Genomic DNA, 10,257 nt, shown 5'->3' on the forward strand with positions numbered 1-10,257 from the left:
GCTTAGAGCCTGCAAAGGACTACAAACCTTTTAGATGAATGGAACGGGTCGTACATCAACTATCTAATTCCACCACTAGCTTGTCTAATTGTAGTGTGATACAGGAATAAATAATCATAACAAAAGCAGGTTATTTTGTACTACATTACCTCAAATTTAGGACTATTTAATGCATGACTCTACTTTGAACTTGGATTTGTGATTTTTTTTAATTGAATAAAACACCTTTAACTTTTTATTAGGACAAAGGTAATTTAATTTCTGATACCAAGGTAAATTAAGCTATTAAACAACACTGATAAAAAGGAGATAAATGTGTGATGACTAACTATCTCATATTATGTCTCCAGCACAAAAGGAGACAAGGATGATGCTGACTACTCTGAGCAGCATCGTGGAAAAGGTGAAATAACAGATTTGTGAGTATTTCTCACTTTCTGCTGATGGTCTGAGTAATTTGCTGCTGCACGGTGCTGCTGTTGTCTCTGCAGGAAAATAATTTCTGACACTTAAATAACACTAAGTATACAAGCTGGCAAATTAAACCAATGCTGCCTCACAGTTTGCTCCAAGATTACTGCTACAGTACAATGCTTCTTTCAGCATTTAACGTTTGATAGTAGTCAGTGGGCCAATATTTTTCTGTGTTCAGTTTTCAATCGCAGGTAAGCTCAACAGTACAATTCTCACGATTCTGTGACTGACAGCTAAAGCACGCTGTGGAAAACAATCAGCGACGGGTTGGACTGAACCAACTCAAAGGGTGGTTAAATAAGTTGTGCTTTTTGTTTTGTCAGTTAGGCTGCTCAAACATAATAACACAATTGCGGGGACAGTGTGATGATAATGTTGTTTTTTGTGAGGACAAAATGTGGGGTAGCAAAACAATTAATAATAATAATTTCAGCAATAGATGCAGATATATTTAGAAGAGTAGAAGAGGTGGGAGATGGCAGGAGACATATGCCAACAGCAACACGTGGCCTTTTCCTGACATTACATTAAAAAAACACGTTGTGACTACTAAGTGAATTCATATTTTATTGACTTGTGACAAACACTTTCAATGGCCCCTGGGAACCATGTTTAAAAATGTAAACGCATGAAAGTGATATTGAAATTGAAGTCATTTTGTTTTCTTTCTGTCATTTGCTGTCAAATTTAGTTTCTTATTACTTTCTACAGCTTCAGGTTCATGTATTTCAAGATTATGTATTAATTGTCATATTCAAATTAACAGTGTCAAAGGTAAAAAGCAGTGTTTAAAATAAAAATGTGTTAAAAATGTTCTTTGCTTTTTTGAATTATTGTCTCTGCTAAGTGAGCGTAAAACTCAATGACTTTAAAGGTTAAATATTGCCTGAAGATGAACAAGTGAGTGACTTAAAGTTAATAACTTTTCTTTCCAGCGAGCCTCACACTGTGCATTTTTCTCAGCGGCTCAGTACAGGATCAGCTGCAGACACAGAGCCGGCTCCACACTGTGAGACCCTCTGCCTCTAGCAGGTTGATCACACCAGCTGGAGTCCAGGGCGGCAGAAGAATGTTAAGAGGTTAACCCAGAGGGTTGCTGTACATGAGCCACACTCGCTACTCTCTGCTCCTCTGCACATACAGCTCTGTCACGTGTGCTACCTGAGGAGGATCAGAAAAGCAACATCTGGATATGTTCTGAGGGCTGTAATTTTAGAAGCTCTCCAACACTCTTAATCCCCTCACAGTATGTTGTTTATTTTGGTCCTGTTCTCTGGTCAATAGCCAGATTTCTTAGAAGCAACCACCAGGTTACTGGGATTGACACAGTGAGGCCCTACAGAGCAGAAAAAGATCTTGCTGGTATGGACATCATTCCCATTAAAAAGAGAATAACCAGCCAACAGTCCTTTTTGTCAAGACAATTTAAGTTTGCTTTATTCTATAGCATGAGCTGGATTTTTCTTCTGTGAGCAACTGTTTTGTTTGCATTCCAGAAAAAGCTGTTCTTACAAGTCCACAATGGGGGGGATCTGAACATTAGGAAACAGTGCTAATTAGTTTGTTGTGACATTCTGAAAAGAGCTGAAATAATTCTCCTGGAAAACTATTCACACAACTTTTCACATTGAAGTTTGATTGAAACCTGCATTTCAGGAAGGCTTCATTGGCTTCTACAGCTTAAGCCTTCTTCCTTTAATATTTATGTTGCACATGCGATATGGTGGTGGTTATTTTCTCCTTTTTATTAAAAATGAATATAATGTTTAAATGTAAAACTTCCCACTGTCTCAACATCGAGTTCAATCCGTATATTTACAAAGTCTGTCTACCCCAGAAGTCCAACATAGTTCAGTTCAATCCAATTAAAACAACAAAAAACAGACAACAAAAATTACCGTTCCGGGTTTTACGGCAGATCTTCATAAACCAACAACTAGGAAAGTGAAAAGAAAGAGAAGTGACCATGTCACAGTCAATAACAACAGCATTCCTATACACAAAATGTACAGGGAACTTAAGGTACCATCGATGGTCACGTTGGTCAGTCAGTCCGGCAACCGCCAAGGTCGCAGCGTGAAGTAAACTTCATAAAGAATAAACAGTCGACCCTCTCCGACATCCACACTCATTGTTCCGAAACTACTCGTCAATTCTGTGTGTTGGTTTAGATTACGCGACAATTTCAGTTTGAGAACTGTTATAGCTGTTAATTGTATTAAACAATACAAAAACACTGAACACCATGATAATTCAGGACACTATAATGATGATATGATGATGTTTAATCTCTACCCCACTTTCACAAATGTTCGGAAAACTAAAAGACTGCAGCATGGATAGAGATCAGCAAGAGTCAACAGAGAAACTCATTATTCTTGATGTGTGCTTCAATCTGTCTCCTGACTGTTGAAGAAAAATTACTTCTAGTGTAAAAGTCACTGCACCAAATCCACCAAGGTCGATTGACAAAAAACCGAATGCTTATGAAATGTTGTTAAATATGTTATGAGAGAAAAGACGAACATCTGTAAAAGGGTTGTCCAAGACTCTTTTTCCAAAACGATTAATGTCAGGTTTCAATTTATGTCTTCACTCCATTTAAGTTAAAGCTCTGTAGTGATTTAAATCGGGACTTACTGTGTGGAGGCTATGCTATGGCAGCTTTTTAAATATTCCAGGACTGAAAGTACAGTTTGTCCGTTAACAATAACACAACATGCTGAAACCAGACAAAGGGAAAAAAACTGACTATAGTAAAGGGAGGTACATTGTTGACAAATGAAAACAGAAGCAAAACAGGAACACACTGAAAGGAAGAAAAAAAAAATCTAACAAAAAAGTGAGTGAGAGAGCGAGAACAGAAATGAGAAGGGGTTGAAAGGGCAAAGACGGAGGAGAGAAAAAGGGAAGCAGCACGGTCGTATTTTACAGCCGACTGCAAGCGTGTGGTCTGGCAAGCACAGCAGGAGTTACTTTATTAGAGTCGTTTCATTTACGAGGAGGTGTCCTTTCTGGAAAAAAAAAATGAGCAGGTTGAAACCAGTCATCTCTACACTCTCTAAACACAAGGATATGGCCCCATAGCAGACTCCACTGATTCTCTCCTGGTATAAGCAATCCATATGTATCCACAGATTCACTTCCAACAGATCACAGGTCAAATAAAAAGGTTTAAGAGGACTTGCTTCAACTTATACTGCCTCTCTAGGCTGGTAACTTACAGCTTAGTGTATGCAGCTGCAGCACAGGAGGTATAACGGCTGGTTCACCATGGTTCGATCTACCTACCAAAGTGTCCTTTAGCAAGACACTCAATGCCCTAATGGCTGTACCATCAGTGTGTGATTGATCTGTGATAGAAAAGCACTGGATGAGACTTGTACTATAAAGCACTTTGAGTTGCGGTAAACCAGAAAAGTCCTATATACATGCAGTCCATTTACCATATTCATTCACACAATGAGGATGCGTCATAATTCGGATAAAATTAAACTGGTTCCACTCATCCAAACTAATGAACATGCTACAATTAAAGAGTAAAATGTCTGTGTTTTGACAAAGCTACCAACAAACCCCATGATGGAATATTTTAAAGAGATCATCTCTTTACTAACTCCAGAAATCTGTCTGTCTTTGGTGCACATATCCTGAGAAACATTTATCTTATCTGCTTCACACTTGGCATGTGTATTGTTAAGGGCCCAAAGAAGTGCAGTGCTGAATTTGGTGGGATGTGGACATGTGATATGTTGATTATTAATAAACTTTGAATAAACAAGCGACCAGCGCTCGGTAGCAGCGGCGCCGGGGACTCAACAACTTAAGAGACGTTATCGATCGAGACAACAGCGTGTTTACAAGAACAGCAAAGAGAACTGATTCTCCAATTCAGGATTCTGTGTACTGAGTCAAGCTTAACTGAACTTTGAATAAACAGGTGAACAGCTCTCTGCAGGGGTGGAGTGCTGCAGTCGGTCTTTACTTGCGGCAGCTCAATAATTGCACTTTTACACTTTCAGACAGAAAAGCTGAAACCAGCATCCCCACAGGCCAAATAAACAGCCCATTCCAAACAGACAAGTTCAGAGCGTGCACTGTTCTAGTTATAAACATTTTAAATATGAAGCTAAGCTTCCACCATCCAATGTCAGATGAGAAGCCTTAAGCTTTGATCAGAATACTACAGGAGCAGGTAAAGTGACAGAAGTGGATGAAGGTTCATCAAGTAATAAAACGTCCACAATATGCAAATATTTACTAAAAATTATTGATTTAAGCCTTAATACTCTACTCTACCTTAAAAATATCTGCTCCCTGCTTACGTTAAGTCCATGTGCCAAAAAACACTTTAGACACTGCTCTGTTTGGGTTGACCCGGATGGCTTATCATGCCATTGGTTTGTTTAGGGATTAGTCTGAACCATTTAGTGAAATGCTTTGTGATCACTACAATGATGCTGTATTTTCAGCTTATTACTGCGGGATCTGTCCAAGCAAGATACATTTAGGCGTGACACCTCACAACCAAAGCGTAAATATTTCTGTATTTATAACCTTATTCTCAGATATATTTCTGTCTCTTCTTAATAGACCACATATTGTACAGACACAGTCGTCTCTGTCCAAAAACTTCACTGAAGTCCTAATGTAAACATACAAATCTGACCTATTGACAAAATTTAAAGATGGACAGTGAAGAAGAGAGAGACAAGCATCTTTAACACTTCTGGTCTTACAGGGCAAATCTGAGTGATAAGTAAAATCATTACTGGTAAGGTTACATTAGGTTTTTATCATTTCTTATCATTCTGTTAAAATATCTCTTTCTAACATAATGGTTTGCTCCCAGTCAACTTCAGCCACTGGCCACTGCGACCTTCAAGCCCGGCTGTTGTTATTTTCCATAGAGGTCAGCAGCTAAGAATGTGAAGCACGCAGAAGCTGAAACACGCCTTTCTCTTCCCAACAACCTTCACATCTTTTGTTTAAATCATTTTTGCTGCTACCCCTGTACAGCAGCTCCATTTTATTTTGAATTTGAAGCATGGAAAGCTAAGGTAACTCCATCTTCCTAAATGTCCACATCATATTTTTCTGCTGGTCCTGTCCCACACATATAACTTTCCAATGTTTGCAGCATTGTGAGCAAGATCACTAAATATAGTGTGGTAATGACGCTGGTCAGTATTTCCATGCGCAGTAATCATCAGAGAGACCTGTGAAAAACAGCAGAGCTATTTTAATCTGTTTCCCTGCAGGATAGCGTGTAGATTTTCAAACTGCCTAACTGAGGCTACAGAAGAGTGGTCAGCCATTTTACGAGTGCTTAACCTCAGACATGAGACAAGACGAAGAATTCATCACTCGAGCTATCATTATCTCTTTTCTGAACAATCATTTTTTCAGCAGGTTACTTCAGGTATGGATCATAGTCTGCACATAAAGATGGAAAACTAGTCTCCACTACCTACCACTGTACAAATATTGATGCAAAAAGATCCTGGACATGGGTTCCACCATTTTGCACTTTCGGAGCGAGAGTCTGCACAGTAGTGATTGTGTAGCGGAGCAGTAGTCGAGAATCGACCACAAGCTCGACAAATAGCAAGTCAGTCTCAGCTGTCAATCCTGATGTTTCACCCAGTTTTCTATCATTTACTAGTAAAATCAGCACTTCAAAAAACATCACTGTCATATGAAAGACCTAAAACAATAGACACCATCTCTGAGAAACTTGCATTAAACATGTTCTTTGACTTATTACTTAGGTCCAAGTCACATCAACTAACATGGAGGAGGTGGGATTTAAAACCTATATGTAAAATTATCTGACTTCACTAATTCAGAGTAAAGGAAACGTTAATGTCCTATGGTAATGAGGTAAATGGAGATCAACACAGGTTAGCTTACAATGCTTTCATACCTGAAAGTCCAGACAATGGTCCAAACCAAGGTGTTACATTGTTTCCATTTGATCCGGTTAGTTTTTGTTTCATATCGTAATTTAGGATTTAGCACTATAGACTTTTGTGTGACATATGTACATCCTGTTATCATCACCTAAGTGGCTTTGACTTTGGTGTGTTGTCAGTTAGGCTCTTTTGTATTCACAAACTTTTTTGAATAAAGCCCAAAGAAGAAAGTAGTGGTTGAATGGAGAAAATGACTGAACTGGTTTACTTTGTTAATTTCATTCCAATCACTGTAGTTACTACCAGCAAAATGAATATCCTCATCTTTCAAACATATTGTCTGAGGCGAAGACTGTACGCAATCCTCTTTCTTCTTCTATTGTTTAAGGCTTAATGTCTTAATTATTCAAGAAAGTGTTTCCACAATACAAATGATCCAAACCTGGTTTAGTTTGATCAAGTCCAAAACCACCTCTTTTGGACTAAATGTACGTCTGTTGGACCAGACTGGTCTGAGGTACCTTTTACACCTGTTATTTTGGTTTGACTGAGTGGAAAGGTCAGAAGGTCCGGATCAATCAGGTAGGTGTGAAAGCCTCTTTAGTTCCTAGTAATCACAACCGTCCGGCTGGGTCCAAATGATTAACAACTACTGGCTCTGATTATCTGGTGTTTGTTACTCACTGTAATGTTTAATTCATCATGCACATGCGGTTTTGATTGGTGATCCACTTTGATTGGTTCTATTTTCGACTGGTACGAAGATGTCATGTCTGGGCACTGCTGGGTCTCAGTGGTGACCAGAAACTTTTTTGATCAGTGATAATGTTGTGTTTTACCTCTGATGAACATTCAAACCTGGAATTCAAGCAAAGTTATTTGACATTAAATTAGCCCCACCTTCTGCATTAACAACTGTCAGACTGTTAAATTCTGTCCTCATCTGTCAACATCCATTGAAGCTGCCAACAACTTTTAACATCGCTTCCCTTAATTAAACTGACACTATTTTAACAGTGAGAAGACAAGCTTTAAGTAACTACAAAACTCCACACATAGAGCATGTCCTTGTGTTCATGTGTTCCTGGTCATGCTAATATATATATATATTATGATATGTTAATATTGAAGAATAGCTCTGACCACAAAAATAAAAAACTGCATGGGCAACAAACTTCCCAGAATGATCAATTGTGGTATTTTCTGACCTCATTTTTTATTAAAGAAACAATACTGAACTCTCTAACAGAGATAATCTACCAATAACTGCAGACTGCCTGAGCTGCTTTATTTTTTATTACTACAGGTTAATGGTTTACAACTAAACATTTGTTATTTGAACAAGCAGGGGTAAATATCTGGCCTATTGAGTGAAAACATCACAATGTCCAGTTGCTTCCTGTGTGTGGAGGTGTGTGCTGATGTCTGAACAGATGAACGATAACAAAACAAACCCAGAGAGAGCAGCTGAGTCTAATCCAGAGAAAAACCAGAGAGCAACCAAGGCATCATGAAATTCAACAAACAACACACGCCCCCACATGCGCACACTCACACACGGCAAAAGTATTGTTCAGTCTGCTGAAGGGTTTCCAAGCAGTTGTACGAGAAGGTAAACACTTTTTATACAGATCCTGGTAGAAGCCAAACATGCTAGAATAACTTGCTGTTTGTCAGGGACTTACCCTCTTCCACACAAGTCTGCTTGTCATCAGTCCTTCATCCCCGGCAAGGCAAGTTTGCTCCTCAGATCTCTTTTGTCTCAAAATGGAGGCAGAAACTCTCCAAACACAATTCCTTTGCTCTGAGTATTTGTTATTTTTGAGTCTGCCCGGTCCAGTTCTGCCCCCCTCCTGCTGATCTGCTGCACGAGCCGCTGACATGACAGCACTCACAAACAAGCAGTTGGAATGAGAGAGACCAGTGCGTCCTGAAAGATACAGGTGCACGCTCACTCCCAGCGAATACAAACAGCTCAGAGGAACACAGTATGAAACGGCTTTGGCCAGTGGTTCCCCCTTGTGTGGGACTCCAACCTTACTCCACCTCCCTCCTCCTCCTCCTCCTCCTCCCTGCACCTCCCCTCCCTCTTTGCCAAACAGCTCCAAGACAGAACAGAAAAGAAAGGACGACTCAGAAGGGGCCGTTTTCTTGTGAACAGCTGTGAGTGTAATGCAGAAGCTTTTCTTTTGGCTTGAATAACTCACAAAACAGCTCATGTACAAGAACGATGAGGTGCAGCAGCACTTCTCTGCTTTCTCCACGCGTTGAGCTTATGTCAAAACTTTCATATTTTAAGCAGCACAAGAGATAATCAACTCATAACCTGCACAATGATTTCTTACAAATATCTTTGTAGAGGCCAGCAGCACAGAGGCTGGAAGGGAGATGAAAGTGCTTATGTTCTACATGTTTATCGTTGCATTGTGCAGGACGATAAAAACCATCTGATGCTGCTTTCAGTGCAGGCTTTTTTCTGACTCATTTAGTGTCAAACTACACAGAGCTGAATCACAGAAATGCACAGAAACTCACAAACGGACTGTGGCGACAAAGGATGCTGACTTTAACTGACCCTCTGGAAGAATTTCATTGTATAGAACTGAATACAGTAAGTGTGCATTGGTGGCTAGTGTTTTGTGTGTCAGCCTTGCGAGGCAGGCAAGAATGCCTCGAACGATAGTGTTGAACTTTCAGTTTTTAGAAAAGAAGAGGGGGGGGGGCTCATGGAGGCTTTTGGAAACATCACTCAATGCCTCCCTCGGGCTAAAGCTGCCCTCAAACAGAACATGCTAGCTCTCACTTTCAAAAATTTCAAAAGAACAAAGTGGTGTTTACAGAGGGTAAAGCTAAACCGAAATGTTTTATAATTCTTTAAAAGAAAAAGCTTATTTGGCATCACTGCTACAGTTGAATAACTTTTAATTCAAATCAATTATGCCGTGTGCAGCAGGATCACACTTCTTGCTTTCAGAAGCCAGTTTGGTCCATCTCAGAGGCCTCAATAACTCGTGACAGCTGTGTCAAACCCTGTTAGTGGGCAGGATGACTAGATCTGTTGTTCAAAGGCTAAAAGACTACATCTCTAAATCACATAAACTCCTTCACCCCTATAAAACCACTCAAGACATCTCTTTATTTTTTTCTAAAGTTCACTGAAGAAAATGTTAATTAATATGCATTTCCACAAAATTTCCACTCACTACATTTATACAAATATTGGGAGTTTACATGAAGAGCTGGTGGTGCTGTTGGGTGCTATTATGGGATGGCAAGAAGAAGGACGGGGGATAAACCTTACAGACAAACCTTGAATGGTGTTTAAAATGTGATTTTCCTACATAAACATCTGTACAATCTCCTTATCAGTACAAAGATCTGCCACTAGTTTTAGTTTATTCAATGGGACAAAAAGTTGAAAGGCAAATAGCTGTATTGTATCCTACAGCTTTCGAGTATATACTGAGATACTACTCACCAAAAAAAGGAATCTAGGAACATATAGTTTGTTTTCAAAGCATAAATCCTATTATAATTAATAAAATCAAGATGACCCGCAAGCTAGCATTACTTTCCAACATCACAGACACATATTCAGGAAAAAGTGCACATAACTGCCACATGCCTGAATCTAATGAAGCACAAGTTCATGTCGCACAGCAGCGTCCTGGTCCTGAAACCTTTCACACAGTATTTAAAACCCTGTCACACTCACCTGGGTCCTATATTCTACATTATGGTTCACTTGTGTTGTTTTGGTTTTGCCATTAACTGGCCTTAACACTTAACAGGGAAAGGTCACACCTCTTGACCTTTCCTACCCCATCTTAAAAGAAACATAGATTTCAGTTCCCCCAGCCGCTCAGCT

The 10,257-nt window shown here is 39.5% G+C and overlaps 1 long non-coding RNA gene across 1 annotated transcript in view; it reads right to left on the minus strand.

Moving 5' to 3' along the window:
- Nucleotides 1–8,383, minus strand: part of LOC109628528 (uncharacterized) — a 65,279-nt gene extending 56,896 nt beyond the window's left edge. Inside the window, exon 1 of the long non-coding RNA XR_011246174.1 lies at nt 8,075–8,383. This is a non-coding gene — a long non-coding RNA (uncharacterized lncRNA). The remainder of the gene's footprint in view (nt 1–8,074) is intronic.
- Between the last annotated feature and the right edge of the window lie 1,874 nt (nt 8,384–10,257).

Source organism: Paralichthys olivaceus, chromosome 15, assembly GCF_024713975.1.
Source record: "Paralichthys olivaceus isolate ysfri-2021 chromosome 15, ASM2471397v2, whole genome shotgun sequence".
In the NCBI taxonomy this organism is placed as follows: domain Eukaryota; kingdom Metazoa; phylum Chordata; class Actinopteri; order Pleuronectiformes; family Paralichthyidae; genus Paralichthys; species Paralichthys olivaceus.